This window comes from Bombus pascuorum, unplaced genomic scaffold (genome assembly GCF_905332965.1).
Source record: "Bombus pascuorum unplaced genomic scaffold, iyBomPasc1.1, whole genome shotgun sequence".
Taxonomy (NCBI): domain Eukaryota; kingdom Metazoa; phylum Arthropoda; class Insecta; order Hymenoptera; family Apidae; genus Bombus; species Bombus pascuorum.
The window spans coordinates 59,236-81,692 of NW_026869730.1; positions in this window are offsets into that span (position 1 = coordinate 59,236).

The window sequence follows — 22,457 nt, forward strand, 5'->3', positions numbered from 1 at the left end:
TTATATCGAGCCTAACATAGGGAAAACCCAATATTCTAGATACACCCGAGGACGTGTGATTGCCAGGACGGCCGCGTCGGAGATGAAAGAACATTGAGGCCTTTCTTTTGGAATGTTTGGGAAGGTCCCCCCATACTTTAGTCCAGATTTTTTATTATAGCCGTACCTAAATAATCATGTTTGCCCGAGTTCACCTACCACGGACTCTGACGCGTCACGCTGTTGTAATATATAACAAAGGCTAGAAAACGGAGATAAGCTTTTGCTACCAGTTCCCTTTCGACTGCCAAAGACAATACGCTGCTAGTGTCCGGAACTAAAAAGCAATACGCCGCTAGTGTCCGAAACTAAAAAGCAATACGCCGCTGGACTTAGCCGCGCACGCTCAAAAGCAACACGCTAAAGCAACACCATAGTTTTTCTCTGCAATGCGAGTGGGGATAAAACAGGTGAATATGTGGCTGCATGGAGTACTTCAAATACTGAGACAATTGTAAGATTGAGGTTAGATTTCTGCTTATAAAAATATGCACCATTAACAAGTCAATACGCTTATTTAAAACGTAATGCACTCTGATTTAACAGTCACGTATAATCAAAATTCCCCGATTCTGGGGTTAGGCCTCATGTGCCTGTCTATTATCAGGATAGAGAAGGGGTTTTTAGTGAGTAGAAACGCTCAACATCTTACCGAGCTCCACATAATCCAACAGCTTTGGTTGTCGAGTATGCATAAGTGCATTTTTCACTCCTCGTAAAAAAAAAAAAAAATGAATAAAGGAACATATGTTATATACTTTCGTAAATAGAAATGAGTCACTTACGCAGCGGTTGCGCCTAGATCTACAAGAATTCCGCCCCATTTCCGAGCGACGTATAGAAGTGTAATTTTCTTTCCTCTAAGAAAAGAGCAAAGCTCTGTCAAATTAAATTACATGTGAAACACACAAAAATATTTTTATTCGTGGTTTTTAGATTAGAATTTAATTAGGATGACAGCATTCCAATTATTTAAATAATTCTTTCCAATATTCTAATTTTGGCCGCTTCTGTTTAATTTCAGCATCCAATTCAACTGACGACAGTATACGTTGAAGTCAACTGTTCAGTATTTTTGATAACAGCTCGAAAAGCACGACATTCGTTATTACACTGCGAGGTTAGATTACGACGATATAAACACCGTGGGGTTAGGTTAGTTACTGTACCTGGGCATCGCAATGAGAAAGCTACAAGACATCGGCGATAGGGTTCGGGAAACCATGAAGGTCGTCACGCACTGGTGTGCAGACACGGGTCTTCATCTGGCCTAAGAAAAGATAGAAATTATATTCTTGACGGGGAAGCGCGTATCGAAAATATTTAATATTGATATTGGAGGCACAGAAATATAAACTAAAAGTACAGTGAAATATTTGGCTGTTTTATTGGACAACGCTTAGAGATATTCTCCTCATTTGGAGCAAGTGTGTGGCAAGGCAAAGGCGTTCGTTGACGCCATCATCGAAACTTTCTGAGCACAGTTAACCAGATCAGTGTATGCGTAAATCATATGTAAACGGAAAACAATTCCACATAATTCAAGAATTAAAATGATACATCGAACGAAACTGGCCATCATTAAGTCGAAAATTTGATTAAAAAACTATTTAAATCTATACGAAATCTATACGAAAACGTTTACTGGCAGTTGTAGAAGCAAAAGGCGGAGTTACAAAATATTGAAATAATATTTTTATAAACATATTCTTATTTTTAAGATATTCGAAGAGAGAGACGTGCTATATTTCTGACGCATAGATTTTTCGTTTTTCGGTATATATTGTATAATAAAACTCCTTCTTTGCATAATAAATGTATTTAAGCGCATTGAAATAATTTGCTGGTCTTATTAAACACTATAAACGGCAAAGGCTACGCAACATTGTTTCAAAAGTTAAAAAAGGGGTTACTCTTATAGTGCGCCTTCCGGAGTGTATCAAATTTTTGAAATGTTTCCTACATATTTCTTACAAGTTAGATATTAAAAAGTGGCAAGCTCGAAATGTCAAAGAAAAGAAGATTGTAACCGAGAGGAAGGAAATTATTATTAGGAGGTTTCGATCGGAAATTCGATTGTTGATTGATGTACCTAAGCAAGTGATATATCTGGCGGAAACATGAACGATGAGAAAGTATTGCCCGTAAGGTTTTCCATAATGCCACCCTAACATCAGATCTATCTGGTATTGATGTAAATATTGTAGAAAGATTTTCTATAATATTTAGGACATTATCATTCGGACTGCAGCTTAACTCTTTAACGTTTGAAACATATGCTGACGAAACTACAGAATTATAAGTTTAATTTTTTAATTATAATAATAGGTTTAATTTCGTTCATAAGTTGAATTTCCAATTGCGATCAATCAGTTATTCAAAGATATCCAAGAATCTCGTTATAAAGAATTCAAGAGATTCGGAAAGAATTCTTTCTCAAAATATCTAGAATATACACAAAAATTGACATTCTTCGCAATTATCTCAATCTCAATTATCTCACCTGTTTCAAATTTCAGAACATTTTCAGACACAAACTTAACCTAACATCAACAATATCGAACGATATTTCTTGTCTCCTGATAAATACTTCCAATCAAACATCAAATGAAACAAGCATTCCTACTAGAAGGTCACTTGAGTTCTGACCATATATAAGAGTGCCACAAATTCATGATTCCAAAGGATATCGGAGGAGGATTCTTGGAGCAGGTAGGCGAGACCAGGAAGACAGATTTAATTTTTAAAATTAAAGCCAAAAGCAAAAAGCCAAGCACTCAGTTCAGACAATTTATCAATAGTTCACCAAATAGTTCCGTTTTACTAAGTTCAATTCAGGCTGCCTCATTCAGGAGGAATACTTAGAACATTCTATAAAATAACATTATTTAATACGCCAAAACGGAGCGGTATTTCAGGCGTTAGACGACACACATTCTACAATAATCAAGCTCAGGAGCAACTGCTTAAATCTGTCGAGCTTAAATCTCTAAGTTCGTTAGTATTATTTACTTTACGTTAGTAATATTTACTGTATAATTCAATGTAAACATCGCTTACTTCTAAGCGTTCGATTAATTTTGTATCTCTCTTTTTACGTGTTTTTGTAACGAGCATCCTCTAACTTCTACAAATATTATCCAATTCAAATTCTATACACGCAAACCTGATACCTATATCCTAATGCAGTTATCATATTACCTTGAAATGTAAAATCTATCCCATATATTTTTATTCTTTAATGTTTCAATGGCGAACTTTCAAATACTTTCGCGAGACACTATATGTCTGTGCAAAATATAATATATACATTTAAAATGTGTAATAGTTGTACAATATTTTACATTATGGATGTAATTTTAATCGTTCATTATATTCGCCCGTTGAAATTTTGTTGTCAATTGCAAATCGATTCATAAGAGGGAAGAATCGTTTATTGCAATAGACTAATAGAAAGTTTTTCTTTAAGACGAATTGCAAATAATAATTTTGAATAAAAATGAATAAGGAATAAAAATCGAATAGGTAATAAAATTTTATTCCTTACTCCTCATTCGATAGACTGCTGGATTTAGGCCTTAATATTCGTGTTAGGTACCCATATCTCACTGACATTCGATAAGAAAGAAAAGCGTTCGCTTAACACTCTCCTTCCATGAGAATGTCCTTGCTGCTATAAGAAATAGTTCTCGTAAACAAAATATTATTCTTAGCTCGACCTTAGCCAGCAAGCCCGATCCTGAGAAAAAGACAATACTGATCTATGTATACAGGGTGTCCGGCTACGTGTTTCCGAATATTTAAGAGATGATTCTTGACTCCGAGATAAAACGAAAATCAAGAATAGGAGAATTGCGTTTTTGACATTTTTTTTTATATTGACAGTTAAAAATACCCTGCACGTGAGTAATGCTCCTTATACGAATGAAGGGTCAGTCTATGCAGCGGAGCGCACAGTGATTCTCAATCAGAACGACACATAAGCGGCAGCTTACTTCTTACAAGCCATAAAAAGGACCATGGTACTCAAAAATGTAAACAATCCCTCGCGACATTTTACAAAAAAAAAAAAAAATGGTAGATTGAGCATTAAACCTGCTTACTAGTGAAAATCCATAAGAGCATATCGAGAACCGCCCTATGAAATGTCCGAATAGAGAAGATTAAAGTTTCCTGTATTTCTGTAATCCTTTGCCTCTGCGAGTATCCACAGCAAAATCACATACGCACCGCAATTGTCCCGATCGTGAGTGTCCACAGTAAATACAAAAAATTACAATAAGATGTTCTATATGTCCCCGTTTTCTTGTAAACAGAGCCTGACTCTCCTTTTAAAATTTTGCTGTATTGTGTCTTTATGTGTCTCTAGTAGTAAGAGGATTTAAATCTGGGGACCGAACAGGCTAAAGCACAGGTCCTCTTCGACTGGTCCACCCGTTTCCAAAACAGCTGGTCAAGTGCATTACACTACATTGGTAGAACGTGATGGTGCGTTGAATTTTTCCAACTCGTCCATTTGCAAAAACTTTTTCTTCATAATTTGCTTGCATGCATTTCGCAAATTTTAACGTATCGGTATCCCGCAATCGTTGGTCTATTTTGTAAAATACCTTTGCGATGGGTATAATCCTATCGGGATATTTTTCGGCGCATAAACTTTGCGTTATTGCGCTATTGTTGACTACTGTACCATAGCAAAAGTACATAGCAAAAGTTCTGCAAATGTATACATTTTATAATAAATGTAGCTAATAAAACCGCGCACACTACACGCAGTATACGTACTATACACACAAAATATACCCAAGTAACACTTTAATTTAATATTTCCAGTTCTCTGAAAGTTCTTCTTCGATTGTTGGAATGATTCTGTTACTCAAAAACTGTTCTAGCCTCGTGTTTGAAAACGGTTAAAATACGGCAATATGGTGATGGAGAGTTCATTTAAAAAGAAAGATTGACGATACTCATTACCAATGCTTTCGCCTTCTTTGTATAACTCGAAATTATCTAGCAACAGTCGTAATATTTGAGAAGTTCCTTTGGAAAGCAAGTGTATGGTATTGAGAAAGCGAATAGGCAGGCAACCAGGTGTGTTTAAAAAAAGCGCAAACCTATTTGATATAATCTTCAAACTTTACGTAATTAGAGATTTATTCATATTTCATATTTACCAGATGATCATTGGAAAAGTGGACTTTCTACTTACCAGGTGGGTTTCCGAAATATATCATTTCTTCGAGCCTTAATTAATAGCCAATAAAACAATAAAAGTATTGAGATATGGTTTTTAGTTTTTATAATGGTAACGTGAATACTCTGAGATAACTCTAACATAGATTAGAAGCACGATTATCGCATTCATTATTTATTTTTAAGTAAACATTTTCACTATATATATTTGTGGAGTAATGTAAAATATTAATTTGACATTTTGTGATGAAAAGTGAATATTTATCGAAAAATTTATAGCCGGCTCTTCAACAGTTTTTATAAAATGTCAAATTAATATTTTATATTATTCGACGAATATAATCACAGTGTATATGAAATACGAAAGGCCAGTCTATGCGTTGGAGCGCTATTAATCGATATCGAAAAAGTTTCCAATCCAATACAGTTAGAAGAATGATTTCACTAACTTTACAACAAGAATTTTCGTATACGCCTAAATCATCTCTCATGAAATATAACATATAAGAAAAAATTTCTCATTTGACTTGTTACGACCATTCGTGAAGAAAAGCGTTCGCGAGGAAAACACATCAGCGAGAGGCGTAAATTCTCACTACGATTCGGATAATCGACGCCGCGAATTAGTCATTCCCCTGTTTCGGTCAATATAACAGAGGTAGTTGAAATGAGTTTAATACTGAATTAACAGGGTTAATATAAACTTATAATATAAAAGTATAACACAATAAGGAGAAAACGATCTTTGAAAAAGCGAGCCACGCATTTTCGCCCGACGATTTCATGTCTGTGCGTGTCTCTGAATCTTCGAATATTTAACGATAATTAATATAATAATAAAAACATCACAAATTATTTAGCGATGAATACAATTAATGTGTTACAGAAATTCCACCCGACTTTACGATATCTTTCGACGAATTCGTTAGACTAAGCGACTTTAATTTTATTCGTCAGAACCTCTTGATGCATGTTGTTTGAATCTTCAAATGAGACTGATTGCCCTTCGATCTTTTCTTTGTCTTTTCTGGGAAACGATCCCCACAACGCTCGGGTTACGCCACCGTTCGCGCCTATGATCACGTATGCCATCTTCTTTGTGTGGATAAAATAACGGATCGAAAACGACGATTCTAAAATTCGACGCTCGATGATAAATATGCGCTTGTCGCTACATTGCATACATCTCGCCGTTCCTATAAGAAATACGGCCTATGGCATGCCCCGTGGCGTAACATCACTCAAAAATAAACTTTTCTTAGTCATTTAATGTTTTTTGCAGCGATGTGCTGCGTTCATTTGACCTCAACACGGTTGCAAATAAGAATGTTATTGCATTTGCAATACGTATGTAAATGTTACGTACGTACGTAATGTTAATACGTATGAAACATGATCAAGTCTCTACTATAAATATTCAGCTTCAAGGCCTTTTTAATAAAACACAAAATTTGTTATATAATGGAAATTCATAGCATTTCTATTACTCTCCTTTTTACATATTTCATATTACATATGCATATTTATGCAGTCATTTTTCATATGCATATTTAACTGATTGGTGTTCAGAATATGACATTGACAACTGAGTAGTATCGTATTAATACCATATTCTATCCAAGAGATATGTGAATGACTTTATTCTTTTTTATTAAATGTTTATTAAATGATTTTTTTCAGATTAATTGAATCATTAAATCTGTACAACATAGCGAATGTCTGATTTATTTCTACATTCTCGAGTCTCTTAAGGAACAGAACATAGTGTGCATTAGATCAAACCAAGAAATTACTTAACATTTATTGCAGCTAACTCCCACACTCTGCCAGATACAAAATCGCAGACAAACATGATACTATTAAACGAGTGAGTAAAATTAGTTACAGGTTTGCGGAAAATCTAAATCACGTACTACAATATGTATATGTAGGGTTATTGTGCTCGCGAGAACATATTCGAATGACAATAGCATAATATGTACACTTACTAATACGACTATATGTAGCGTGTCATTTATGAAATGTTGCTGAAAGTATAACACAATAAAGAGAAGACGATCTTTTAAAAAGCGAGCCACGCGTTTTTGCCCGATGATTTCATGTCTGTGCGCGTTTCTGAATCTTCGAAGCAGGTGTCACGTCGGAGACACAAGAAATCACGAAATCGATAGATCGCTGGTAATCTCCTCGCGTCGCATTTCGAACGTTTCACGAATAAGAAATTGAACTTCGTATATGATAATGGATTTTATTATATAAATCCAACAGAGTGACGGTTCAAACTGTTACAACAGAATAATGTGTCAAGGGTTAATTTAGGAGGGTTTTTATATTGACGTTTTAGTCGTTATTTCGTTACTGTCTGGTTATTGTTTCGATAGCTGTGGTATGCAGAATGTTTCGTTTACCTGATTACTGAGCAGGTGGCCTTCTTGAGCGTGATACAAACAAGCGCATCCGGTTTTGTTCTCACACGTAATTTTTTTTTTTAATAATTCATATCTTGAGTTCTGCCTACTTGACATTTAATTACAATGTATTTTCTTTTCTTTTTGTCTTTTTTTTTGTTTAAAATTGCATTAATTTACCACAGTTATTAGCGAATTACGATGAAATGTAAATATTCTTACAAACACCGGGGCCTTTTTCCTATCGTTAGGTAATTTTCATTTTCATATTAAACATTTTCTTCTACGACGTACTTTAAGATTTGTTACTGGTCATTTTCCAAAAATTGTGCCGGTATTATCCGATTTTGGATCTCTGTGTTGTGAATATATCGAACGTAAGAATAAGGGACAAGGGAAGCAGTTGAGATAAGACAAGACATTACGGAGGGACTAAGATTTTATACGGCCTATAATATTTCAAGCTGCTAAAAAAGGTTTTTTAAGTATGAACATACATATAAAAATGTAAGGAAAAAAACATTTGCAACGAGAGTTTGTCTTATAAGCTTTAAGTTTTACATTAATAAACTACTTAATAAATACAATATATTTGTATAATATAAAATATTGGAATATTGGAATATTGGAATATAAGTATGAAACAAATAATAGAAATCGCTACATAATTTGTCAATGATTAATGTTGATTTGCATAAGGCGATTTAAGGATATGGGTCTTTGATTTTAGCATAGCTTTGAAAGATAATTCATATAAAAGCAATTTTGAAGTGTTCCAACGTTTTTCTGAGCAGGCTCTGATTTTCGAGATAACAGTTATTTTAGAACAAGGCTGATGTAAAACATAAACATTTTGCTAATAGCGATGTGGGTATATCGATAAGAACTAACATCTGGGATATATTTGAATATCCCAAAAAGCCTTCTAGATTAAAAAGTAAAATACAATTTAGAAGCTTTGAATTGCAAGGTCAAACAAGTTTATATTTCAGTTTATTCCGAAGTTTCTTATTATTATTTATTACATTTATTTTAATTGTACGATAGAAGGTAATGAAAAGAAATGTCCATAAACATGTAATACTGTCTGGATCTCACAAAGAAAATCTTTAAGATTGTACTTTTAATTTCTAATCTAAGAAATTCCCTGGCGCATTTACTTTCCAAACCATTAAATACTCATATCGCTATCGTTTATCATCGAAACATCTATGTATCTGCATTATCTTTATACTAAAGTAGCTGTTATTTTGGGGCTTAGGCCCATTCAAAGTTATATAAAACTGTAAATTATAATTTATATATGTCGGAGATGAAAGGACACCGGGCCCCCCCGTTGGAATTATTTGGAAAAAACCTCAATACTGTAGCATTTACGAAATAACCCAGACACAGTCATTCGAAACTTGAGACAATGAGTTTAGGCTCGAGGCGACAACCGGTCGCCGACCGTAGCCACGGTCACGGGATGAACGTTCCACCTAACAGAGATGTAAAGTTACATAGCTTTCCTTTAAAGAATTGGCAGTACAGACACTTGACAATAAGACATTCCAACAGCCCCGCAGCTCGCCACACACAAACCCCATTCTTTGGGCAAGATGATCGCCAGATGCCGATGCATCGTTTACAGTTTATGTTCAGATAGCCTGAGGAACCGTTACAAATCTTAGGACTTAGTTAACTAAAGTCCTTCAGATTGACAGTCTTTATTCTATCAGCCTGTAAATCTGTCACCTATTGCGGGAAGATATGGGAAACCTGATTTGGTCACGTACGACGTTGCCTGCTAGGAACTCTCTCTCTAGGACGGCTAGCATCCTTTTCTAACCGCCAACATAGAAATTGACCAATTAACAGCAACGTCTATTTCCCTCACCCTCCGAGTGGAGGCTTTCTTTGACGAATCCGATGATCTCGTGCCCTTAGGCACACCCCATCATAGTTTTCCTCTGCAGCGTCGTCGTGACGGAAAGTCATTCCCTTTCTGGCAATCTCATTAGCTAAGAGTCAATCAAACGATCCTTGTATCACGAGTAGTAAGTCGAGTCCGACTTAGACTTTGAAGCAAAGTATATTCGTTATCCCGTGGACCGTGGATTCGCTATATCGAACCTAGGGCCATTGTCATTAGCGTCCGGTTACCGCGTCCGCTTGTCAGTCTTGTATCAGCCATACTTGTGTAATAAACATCTGTGCGACAACCATGAACAACACTGGTGAAGATTCATTAAACGCCCCTAACGCCAACCCGACATATATATATAATATAAATCATATCATGGTATCGTAACCGAAAAGATGGAAGGACATGAAATACAATACCAAACATAATAATTATAAAACAATGCCTTTCTAAAATGCCAATGCCACAAGAAGTCATTGTATCAACTCACTTAACGAACCAACTGGTTTACTATGATCTGTGCTTTTATACATTAAATACTATTAACTCTAATAACTAATATTCTTTAGACTAATATTCCTAATATTATTTTTTTTATTCTATTATCCACGTATATTAAGACGATTTTTCTGGTTTTATCGAGTACTCATACGGCTCCTCAAATTCGGCACCAACTTTTATAAGCATCCTCTATAGACATATATACAGGGTTATCTACGTAACTCGAAACCCACACTCACGAGTATGTGACGTAAAATAAAAAAGGGAATCGAAGATGTAAGTAAAAGATAAAAATAAAAAAATGAAAAAAAGAGAATTTATTTCTTAACACTTGTTTTTCACTACCTACAATTTACTTCTGAACTTTAGGCGCGACTTTTCAAGACCGAAGCTCTTACAACTTGACTTTCGGCGGAATCTGATTCTTTTTCTTTGTCATCTCTCAATATCCCCACTATCCATGCGTTTGTTAAGCGTTCTCGAAAATTCGGCGAAAGGACCGTTGGGATATTGAGGGTTCATTAGGCACTTTTCTTCGGCGACATACATTGTCGCCGGATGCCACCAGATCTTTATTTTCGTCATCACCCCATTTCCGAAGCGCGGCCTGGTCTCTCACGTGGTTGGCGTCACAAGTACTTTGAAAATGCCAACAGCGTAATATGTATCGTGCCAAGATCGTAAATCTTGGGGATAATTCAGGTGATCGATTCTGAAGTCTGAAAATCGACTTTTATTGTGAAAGTAGTTAGATAAAATACAAAAATAAACAACAATTGATATCCGTCTATAACAATAAATAACAATAAATTACATAGACGCGAAATAACAAGTTCTATACAATGTTTACCTGAAAATCGAGAATCGATTTTCAACGCCCTAAGCTGCCCATCTTTCTCCGTCAGTCTTCAAAATTTTAAATGGTTATTCTGTGATGTTGCTCTCTGTCCGTTCGTTTGGGAAAAGAGTGTCTCTCGAAAAATGGTTGTCCGTAAAAGCCTAAGAGGATCGCTCTGTTCGTGAGAAAAAAGTCGTGCTACCCGTAAAACAAAAAGAGTCCCTATCCCACGTGAACTCTAGGGAGTTCACATGTATGCTTAGTACTGTAATCAAATGTTGCAGGTCATCTATAAGTTGTTGAATACTGATGTTCAGAAATACGTTCAGCCTCTGATCGTTCTAACATAAACAGCTTTCGACGTTTGTTGGCTGATCCGAACAGATCCTGCCATTACAATACGACGATTAAATTAATTTCTATCTTTTTAAACTGATCTTAATCTGATCTTTTAAACTGATCGTCTTAATATACGTGGATAATAGAATAAAAAAAATAATATTAGGAATATTAGTCTAAAGAATATTAGTTATTAGAGTTAATAGTATTTAATGTATAAAAGCACAGATCATAGTAAACCAGTTGGTTCGTTAAGTGAGTTGATACAATGACTTCTTGTGGCATTGGCATTTTAGAAAGGCATTGTTTTATAATTATTATGTTTGGTATTGTATTTCATGTCCTTCCATCTTTTCGGTTACGATACCATGATATGATTTATATTATATATATATGTCGGGTTGGCGTTAGGGGCGTTTAATGAATCTTCACCAGTGTTGTTCATGGTTGTCGCACAGATGTTTATTACACAAGTATGGCTGATACAAGACTGACAAGCGGACGCGGTAACTGGACGCTAATGACAATGGCCCTAGGTTCGATATAGCGAATCCACGGTCCACGGGATAACGAATATACTTTGCTTCAAAGTCTAAGTCGGACTCGACTTACTACTCGTGATACAAGGATCGTTTGATTGACTCTTAGCTAATGAGATTGCCAGAAAGGGAATGACTTTCCGTCACGACGACGCTGCAGAGGAAAAAAATGATGATGGGGTGTGCCTAAGGGCACGAGATCATCGGATTCGTCAAAGAAAGCCTCCACTCGGAGGGTGAGGGAAATAGACGTTGCTGTTAATTGGTCAATTTCTATGTTGGCGGTTAGAAAAGGATGCTAGCCGTCCTAGAGAGAGAGTTCCTAGCAGGCAACGTCGTACGTGACCAAATCAGGTTTCCCATATCTTCCCGCAATAGGTGACAGATTTACAGGCTGATAGAATAAAGACTGTCAATCTGAAGGACTTTAGTTAACTAAGTCCTAAGATTTGTAACGGTTCCTCAGGCTATCTGAACATAAACTGTAAACGATGCATCGGCATCTGGCGATCATCTTGCCCAAAGAATGGGGTTTGTGTGTGGCGAGCTGCGGGGCTGTTGGAATGTCTTATTGTCAAGTGTCTGTACTGCCAATTCTTTAAAGGAAAGCTATGTAAATTTACATCTCTGTTAGGTGGAACGTTCATCCCGTGACCGTGGCTACGGTCGGCGACCGGTTGTCGCCTCGAGCCTAAACTAATTGTCTCAAGTTTCGAATGACTGTGTCTGGGTTATTTCGTAAATGCTACAGTATTGAGGTTTTTTCCAAATAATTCCAACGGGGGGGCCCGGTGTCCTTTCATCTCCGACATATATAAATTATAATTTACAGTTTTATGTAACTTTGAATGGGCCTAAGCCCCAAAATAACAGCTACTTTAGTATAAAGATAATGCAGATACATAGATGTTTCGATGATAAACGATAGCGATATGAGTATTTAATGGTTTGGAAAGTAAATGCGCCAGGGAATTTCTTAGATTAGAAATTAAAAGTACAATCTTAAAGATTTTCTTTGTGAGATCCAGACAGTATTACATGTTTATGGACATTTCTTTTCATTACCTTCTATCGTACAATTAAAATAAATGTAATAAATAATAAAAAGAAACTTCGGAATAAACTGAAATATAAACTTGTTTGACCTTGCAATTCAAAGCTTCTAAATTGTATTTTACTTTTTAATCTAGAAGGCTTTTTGGGATATTCAAATATATCCCAGATGTTAGTTCTTATCGATATACCCACATCGCTATTAGCAAAATGTTTATGTTTTACATCAGCCTTGTTCTAAAATAACTGTTATCTCGAAAATCAGAGCCTGCTCAGAAAAACGTTGGAACACTTCAAAATTGCTTTTATATGAATTATCTTTCAAAGCTATGCTAAAATCAAAGACCCATATCCTTAAATCGCCTTATGCAAGTAAATCCTATTTCGCGAAACTGAGATCTTAAATGTGTCGAACAAAGAAAAGAATAATAAGAACTCTACCTTCCTTAGTGCGCACCACGAGTGTGTAACGGAGACTCCTTCTTAATTATTAACCTCTTAGGAGCGCACGAATCAGGGGAGCACGAGGCAGGTGTGAGTTCTCAGGACGTAGGACCACGCCCTGGGAAACCCCGATGGATCTGATATTCTCCTATAGCTAAGCGGTGGCTGGTCGGTGCCTTGGCGTCTATCAGTTTGCCGATCCGGCGCGGAGTTTCGGAGAAGTTGGTGGGCCCACACCTGTCAAGACCACTCACCTCACCTTCTTGTGGGGCTCCCTGTCACCCCGCGCCGACTTGGTCCGACGTGGGGTGCGAAAGAGTGAGTGGCACCGGGATTGGAACTTCCGTTGACGACTAGGCAAACATACATAACAATAAGATGGTCATGTCAAAGAAAGTAACAGATAACGTTTACGGTGCAGGGAAGGGATACCCCAGTACCGGCGCAGCCGCGGATTGTACAACGGGCCTCGTTGCGTCGTCATTAAGCAACCGTGGCCGTCCGTGGGTGGACCACCAGGCCCCCGGACGCGTTCAGGCGTCTGGTGAAGAAGAGGTGCAACCGACGAGGTCCTGGGGAAGGCCAGAGGGACACAAGGCAACCATTAACAACCCGGGATCTTCTCGTAATGGACTGCCGTTGCGGCGCCGCGGCAGCCGGGGGATGAGGTCCGACGACGAAATGTTGTCGTGATCACCCTCTTTGGCAGTTGCGAGCGCGCTCGGTAAGCAGACATACAGGAAGATTGCTGGGCAAACAGACCACTCCGCCTCCGCCGCCGGCGGGGGCGCCGGACGTAGAAGGTCACAGGGTAGCGCGACCGCAGGGGATTCGAACTCTGCGTTGTTGCCCGCTCCCGATAAGAGGAAGAGGAGGGGTGCGGGATGCGGGGCGGACACCGATATCGACACCGGCACAGGATAACATGAAGATCGCACTCGTGAGGCGGTTGGGGTTGGCCTCTCGCAGGGTGAGAGCGTCAAGCGCTGAGCTCCAACAGTGTACAGTAGCCATCTCCGCTGTCGCCTCAACAGTGGCCGATCTCTGCCGCCTCCGTATCCGCGACGGTGGTGTTGGCGACGACGACATGCGGATGGATGAATCCGTGAGAACCGAAATTACCGATAAGGACGTGGGACCGAATAACGGTCAAGAACACGCGGACGACGCGTATCTACGGCAGAGGGTGCGCTCTGGAGAGTGAGGTTAGTCGTATCCAGGAGACGGTGGAACGGCACGATTCGTCTGGAGCTCCACGCCGCGCCGGTGCGGTGTATTGGTGGTCTGAGGAGATCGCTCATCTCCGCGAGGCATGCATCCGCGCCCGGTGCCGGTACACCAGATCCCGGCGTGGGCGGGGGGTGATGAAGCCACGGTGGCTTATTTGTACGACGCCTATCGCACGGAGGCCTCTGCAGCAAGCTATCAAAGAGGCGAAGAGACGAGCCTGGGATGAGCTTCTGGCCACCCTCGACTCCGATCCCTGGGGACGGCCGTACAGATTAATGTCGAACAAACTCCGTCCTTGAGCGCCCCCCACGACGAAGAGTATGGACCTTCAGCTCCTGGAGGAAGTCATCGGGGTCCTGTTTCCGGGAGCGGTGAATGAGGAGGAAGGCAGGACAAACGAAGAGCGGGAGCTGCAGCTACCGGGGGAAGAGTCACAGGACACCGCGGGAAACTGGAGCCCGGAATCTGCTGTCACTGAGGAGGAGTTGGCCGGGGTTGCCGACAGGATCGGAGCGCGGAAGGCCCCGGGTCCCGACGGAGTTCCGGCCCGCTTGTGGAAGGAGGTCGCCAGAGTCTTGGCCCCGAGGCTGAGAACTCTGTTTGACAGATGCCTGTCACGGGGCGAATTCCCCGTCCGGTGGAAGAAGAGGCGGATGATCCTGTTGCCGAAGCCGGTACGTTCTCCGGATTCGCCTTCCGCCTTCCGGCCTATGTGCCTGTTGGACCAGGCTGACAAGCTGATGGACAGGGTTGTAGCTGCCCGCCTCGAGTCGCATTTGTCCCGACCTGCTCCCCGGCTACACTACAGCCAGTTCGGCTTCTGGAAGAGACGTGCGGGGTGTGCTGCTGGCCTTCCTCCAGGACCGTAGTATTGTCAACACCGGGCGGGGCCGAAGGAAGACGGGGAGGGCGGTGTGCTGTGGTGTCCCGCAAGGTTCGGTACGCGTGGTGCGAGCAAAGCTCATCTACAGAGCTCCGATCTGGGCAGAGGACCTGGTGACCAACAGTCGCAGTCTCCGAGCGATCAGGCGGTTGCACAGGGCGGTGGTCATCGAAATAGCGAGGGGTTTTCTCACCATTTCGGCGGCGGTGCTCGCCGGGCTTCCCCCGTTCGAGCTACAGACCTTGAGGTGTCGCGAGATTTATCCCCGCACTCGGGGTTTGCTGGGCGAAGTCGGCGAGGTAGACACTAACGCTGAAGTGTGGGCTCGGCGAGAGCTGCTCGACAGGTGGCCGGACTCGACACAAGAACGGGCGCGCCGGGGCTAAGGGTCCTCAAGGCCGTCCTTCCAAACTGAGACGTTTGGTTAGACGGAGGCGCACCTCCCCTGACCTACAGGATGACGCAGGTGCTTACCGGACACGGTTGCTTCGGGGAGTATCTGCACCGAATCGGGAAAGAGGCGACCGCGCGTTGCCACCACTGCGACGCAGGTGTGGACTCGGCGCAGCACACGCTGGAACATTGCCCGGTGTGGGCGGGACCGCGCCACTCTCTCACACGGGGAAATAGGATACGACCTCTCGCCGCCGGCGATTCTTGAGGCATTGCTGACGAGCGAGAAGGACAGAAAGGCCGTTATACCGCTAGTTATGCCGCGGAAGAAGGCAGCGGAGCGGGCGAGGGAGCGGGATTCCCATCCCGAGAGGATCGGCCGACAAGGGCGCAGCGGTGCCCGTGGATGCACCTACACGGGGCGCGCGAGGGTCACCGCGAACTCCGAAGGGGATTGAAGTTAGGTACTGGATCTTCCAGCACCCGGGAGCCAGCAAGTAGTCCAGTTGGGGATCCGGACGGCTTCTGAGAGAGTGAGAGACGTAATACGGTCAGAATGTTGTGCGCGGGGGGCCCGGTGTGTCGCCACAGCGGTTCCCGAGCACCCCTCGGTCGCAATTGGGACGGTCATCGTGGAGGTTTTAGTCGGTTGGAGTCCGACACTACCACGCCGCTCTTCCCCCGTAGCGGCGGGCGACTGTGCGGATTTCCTCTACCAAAAAAAAAAAAAAAAAAAAAAAAAAAATCAGTGCAATAGATGCACGGATAATTGGTGCATTAAATCTGCTGTGCAGTGAATGAATTATAGCGCACAGTACTGGTGTATAATGTACACAAAATTACACTTAAGTGCTAGACAACAATTTATAGGTAGTACGAGATTCAACAAGCGTACTTAGATATATAATCAAAAGCATGGAGAAAGCTGCAAATAACCACGACATTGACATACCCAGTAATACTAAAAATATACTTTTAACACGAAGTACATGATCATAAATTATTAAGAAAAATAGGAAGAATTGGAAAAAGTTAAAAAAAAAGCCAACACCACACGGAGTTCCCAAGCAGTCACCCATCTAAGTACTATCCGTGCCCTACGTTGCTTAACTTTCGTGATCGGACGAGAACGAGTGCTTTTTTTTTTTTTTTTTATAACGTTTATTGTCCAAGAAGATGAGTATTACATGTGTATGTTATTCACAATAAACAATGAATTTCGGTTGTAGGGTGGATTAGGCAAAAGTACCGATACGCGTCGGTACGACGTAGCCATGGTCTAATATGTGTCGTGGGTTTTCGGTTTTTGCGTTTATTTTTTTGTTTTTTTGGGTTTAAGTCGCATTGGTGCGTGATTTTTGTGTATTCTTGTGTGTGTTGTATTTTGACCTGAAACTTGGCCGCAAAACAGGACTCCTCGGTGTATTACTTTTATGCGTTGTGGGATTTTGGGGGGGGGATGAGTGGGAAGGGGAGGGGGGTGTTAAATTATATTATTTACAATGATTATAGTATTTACATATTTACAGTACTTACATATAGGTTACACGGTGGTAGGAATGGTTTTTTTGTCGAATTGGTAGTTTTCACTTATATTTTCTTATGGGTTTGGAATCCACCAATATTTTTTTGTGTTTCTTCTGTGTTTGTCTTTAGTGTCTTTTTGGGGGAGGGCCATGTTGTACCTCCACCTGGTGTCTGCAGTCAGTCCGTTTAAGTTTTCCTCGTAGAGTATTGTTTTTATCCCTATTTTTCTTTTTATATGGAAAATTATCGGGATATTGTTTTGGTCTTGGAGGTAATTTTTTTCGTCTAGGTATAGGAACGCTTCTGGGGGGATGTAGCCTGTTGTTATTGTGTTTTTGTAATATAGTACGTTTGGGTATAAGCCGCTGATGATTAGGCTGTTTTCTTTTATTTTTGACGCTTGTGCGAAATGATTTCTTGCTAGTTTTAGTATGTGACAGTCAATGCGGTGAATGTTGGCTAGGTCGTAGATTTTTTTGTTTTTTATATATTTTTTGTATCCGCTCTGTTCGGATCTGTACGCATTTTGGCAAGCTCTAATGCATTTTCTTTCGAAAACGCGGATTCTCTCCATTAGCGATGCTAGTATGTTGTACCAGATTGGGCAACCGTATGTTATAATTGGTCTAATTAGAGCTTGGTAGCATAATGTTTTTACATTGCTCTTGAGATGTTTCGAGTAAAATAGTCTTTTTGCTCTCCAGAATGCTTTATTGGCCTTGGCGAGTTGGGTTTCTATGTGTTGTTTGTAATTTAGTTTGTCATCTATGTTTATGCCTAGGTACTTTACGCAGTTTTTGTGTGGTATGATTGTCTCTTCGGATGACTTTTCTTTTAATTGGAAATTTTTGCAGTGTTTTCTTTCTGCTGGGCCGATTTCGCTGGTTTTGGGTTTGAACAGTATGCTTTCGCATTTGTTTGCGTTGATTCTTAGTTTCCATGTGTGGTAGTAATCATTGATTTTGTCGAATAGTTCTTGGAGGTCTGTGTTTATTGTTTTAGTTTTGCGGCCTGTTACGTAGATGATTAGGTCGTCTGCGAAGGCTATGGAGCGTTTGTGGGTAGATTTGTTCATGTCGAACAGGTTTAATATGTCACTGTTGTATATGTTGAAGAGTAGCGGGGAGTTTACAGTTCCTTGTTGGAGTCCGTTTTTTATGGTGAATTCTTTGTTCGATGTATGAGAACCCTCGGTCATTAGGAATGTTCTGTTTGTGATCATGTCCCATACTATTTTGATTAAGTATCTCGGGAAGTTTTTTTTTATTAATTTATAAATGAGGCCTGTGATCCAGACTGTGTCGAAGGCTTTTTCGAGATCTATTAAGCAGGCGGCTACTCGTTGTTTTGCGTTTAGTGCCCAGCAGATGTCTGACGTGAGTTTGTTTGTCGCGTGTAGTGTGGAGTGTTTGTGTCGGAAGCCAAATTGGTTTTCTGGTATAATGTTTTTTTTTGTAGAATGTAGTTAGGGGGTTGTTGATGACTACTTCAAATACTTTGCTTATGTTGGGGAAGAGACTTATTGGTCGTAGGTTTGTGAGTGATGAGCCGTCTTTATTTTTTTTTGTGATTGCTATTATTTTGGCTTTTTTCCACTTTTTCGGGAAGTATGCGTTGTTTAGCGCATTGTTGAATATTACTGTGTAGTACCATTTTATTTTGTTCGGTAGGTGCTTAAGTGAGATGTTCGGGATGCCGTCGAAGCCGGAGGATTTTTTATTATTTAGCTTGGCGAAGATTTTGTTTAGTTGGTTATAATTTGTAAAGTAATTTATTTCTGTTTCTGGTTGTTTGGGATTGTCTGAGGTGTTTTCGTTTGAGAACGTGCAGACTGTTTTGTTTAACGTTATGTCTTGTTCTATTTCGTTTTTGAGTTTGTTCGTTTCTGCGATGATGATTCTGTTTAATTCTTCTCGGCCCATGTGTTCGTTTTGGGTGTGTGTTTTGGAGAAGTGGGTGCCTATAATGTCTAGTTTTTCTGTTGTTTTAGTTATTATGAAGTTATTCTCGGTGTCTTTGCTGGTGTTGTGTATCTCTATACCTGCTTCTTGGATGAGGGGAGCTTTCTCTGGGGGCAATTTGAGCGGAGTGCTGGGGTTTTGTTCTTTCGGTCTGAAGATTTGATTTATTTGTGGGAACATGTTGGCTGAGTCGTTTTTGGAGATATTTTTTATTTTGTTTGTCCAGTAGAGGTTTATAGAGTTTGCGAATTCTTGTTTCTGTTGTAATTTTATTTTGTGTAGTAGGTATTTTAGGTATTCTAATTCCTCTCTTTTGTCGTAAGAGTAGTTGTGTTTTATATTGTTTATTTTGGAGAGTATGTAGCTTTTGTCTCGTTGTAGTTCTTTTATTTTGTTGTTGATATATGGATCGCAAGAGTTTTTTTGTTTGAAGGTTGGGACGGATTTTTGGAGTGCGCTTTGTATGTGTTTTTCGATTTCGTCTATGTATGTGTCGATTTGTCTGTTTGTTAGGTTGACGTTGTTGTAGATATTTAGGTCGCATTTCTGTTCGAGTAGTTTTTGGAATTTTTTCCAGTTTGTCTTTTTGTAGTTGTACTTGGGGGTTTCGGTTTGTGTTTCAAGTGTTAGGTAGTCGGATGTGTTTTTGTTTATCTGTAAGAGTATGGCTTTATGGTCGCTGTCGTAGTCTAGGGTTTTGAGCGTGTTATTTGGTCGTAAGTTTTGGATTTTTAGTCGTGCATCTGTTAGGCATATGTCGAGGTATGAGCCTCCTTTTGGGTAGGAGGGTAGCTCGGAGCTGTAAAGGTTTGTTTTGTAGTGTATGCTTTTATTGTCTAGCCAGTTTCTGATGAAGTTTCCTCTCGTATTGTTTAGTGGGTTTTTCCAGCTTGTGTGTTTTGCGTTAAGGTCGCCGGCTATTATGTGGAAGTTTTCTTGTTTGTCGAGCTGTAAAAGTTCGAAGAGGTTATTGAATTTGTCGTTAAATTCTTTTTCGTTTCCGTAGGTTGCGTAGGCTGCGGTGATGAGTAAGTTTTCCTTTTTGTTTATTTTTATTTTTATGGTTGTCGTCTCCAGGGTTTTAAAATTTGTTATTTTGTCGTTTTGGATTTCTTTGAATTTCAGGGGGTTTTTTATGAGGATTGCCGTTCCTCCTCCTTGGATAGCGTTTGGTCTGTCGTGTCTTATTATGGAGTAGTTTTTGAAGGATACTTTGTGTCTTTTGTTCAGTTTTGTTTCTGAGATGAGTACGATGTCGGGGGTTTCTTTGTTTATTAGGGTTAGCATACTGTATCTTTTTTGGTTTGAGATTAGAGAGTTTGCATTTATTGCAATTATTTTCAGGTGTTTTAAATCTAATTTGGATGTTTTATGCTGTGTTTGTTGGTTTGGTGTGTTTTGGCTAATTGTCGACTGCGATATCTAAGGAATTGAAGATGGTGTTGAACCTGTCTTCGTGCGATGATATTGCATTTTTTAATTCGTTGAGTTGTATTTGTTGTTGATTTAGTGCTTGGATGATACATTTTTTAAAATCTTCGAAAGCGTTTAATATTATTTGTTGAGGGATGATCTCGGTTGTAATTGGGATTTGGTTTGCCCGCGAATCTAGTTTTGGGTTTATTGTGTGAGGGGGGTTTTCGATTTCCTGCTTTGGTCTTGCTTGTTGTTTCACTGCGTCCGAGAACTTTAGTTCTGGGGTGTATTTTCGGCTTATCTGTTCTAGTCGTTTGATTTTTGTTTCTTTGAATTTTTTAACTTTTTCTGAAAGTTTTTGGCGCAGCTCTATGATTTTGGGGCACCCTTTGTATGACGCGGGGTGTCCGTAGCTTTTGCAGTTGACGCAGAATATTTTATCCTTTGTGATTGTACCGTCTTTTTTTATTTTGCACTCGCCTGGGCCATGGGGCTCGGTGCATTTTACACAGCGGTAGATTAGGTTGCAGTTTTGTGCTGTGTGGCCTAATCGTTGGCATTTGTGGCATTGGGTAATGTCATTTTTTCTTATTTTTTCCCACGTTATTTTGTAGTAGCTTAGTCTATTTATTTTTTGTAATTTCACGACGTTGCTATTGGGGGATACCTGTACTATGTATATTGGGAGCAGTCTGTTACTTTCCCTTGACTTTCTTGTCGAGAAGCGCGATACTTTCGTAAACTGTATGTCGTCTATTTTTAATGCTTGTAAGTCTTCTAGTATTTCTGTCTCTGTGAGGTTAATGTCTAGTCCTTTTAATAGGAACGCGTGTTGTTTTTGTGCTTTTGGTGTGTATGTGTAGAACGTTGTGCTTGTTGTTATCAGTAATTCTTTTGCTTTAATGTAGTCGCTTAGATTATGTAGGTATAGAGCGTGTTTGTTCGCGTGTATTCTGTTGATGTGAAAGTTTCTGATTTTGAGAGCGTCTTGTAAGAGAGCAATGGTGTCTTTTGGGTCTTGATGCGTTATGTTGATTGGCGGGGGCCTGTTACCTTTTGTGGGTGAGGGGGCGTCCTGTTGTTCCTCTGTGGGGTGGTTGGTGGGCTGTTCCTGTTGTGCTTGTTCCATCGGTGTCTTTGTCGGTGGGGGTTGCTCTTTTGGTTTGATCAGATGAGTGTGTTGATTTTGTGGTGTCGGCGGCCTCCTAGGTGGGGCGAGGGGGCTGTTTGTTCGTGTGTCGTTTGATTTTTCTTGGGTGTGTGGTGTTCCCAATGTGGGCGTAGTCCTCCTGTTTGCTTTGATTCGCATTTCATTGTTCTTCTTTCTTATGGCTTCCACGATCGCATTTTGTATTGTTGATTCTTTTGTTGACGTTGCTTGAGTGTGATTCTGTTGTTGTGGTATGGTGGTTTCCTGTGTTTGTAACACTTCAAATCTGTTTTTTGTTGGTATCACTGGTGAGGGAGGGCTTCTTGTAGTTTTCATGTTTTTGCTTTCTTTGACGGTGGTGTCTTGTGTATTGTTTTCTTCTTGGATTAGAACGAGATCTTCTTCTGTGTTTTCCGGGTTGTCTGGTGGTCTTTTGTGCCTTCCCACTAGCTTTGGTTGTGGGTTGAGTTTCCGCGTTTTTTGCGCGGAAAGTCTTATGCTAATGTTGTTTTCTTTGTCCGTTTTTGGCGAGATTGCTTTTCTTTTACTCGTTTTTTTTGTTGGGATTACGGAGGATTCCGTTTTTTTGCTTTCTGCTTCATTATCGATGTCGCCTATTTTTTTATTTATTTTGTTG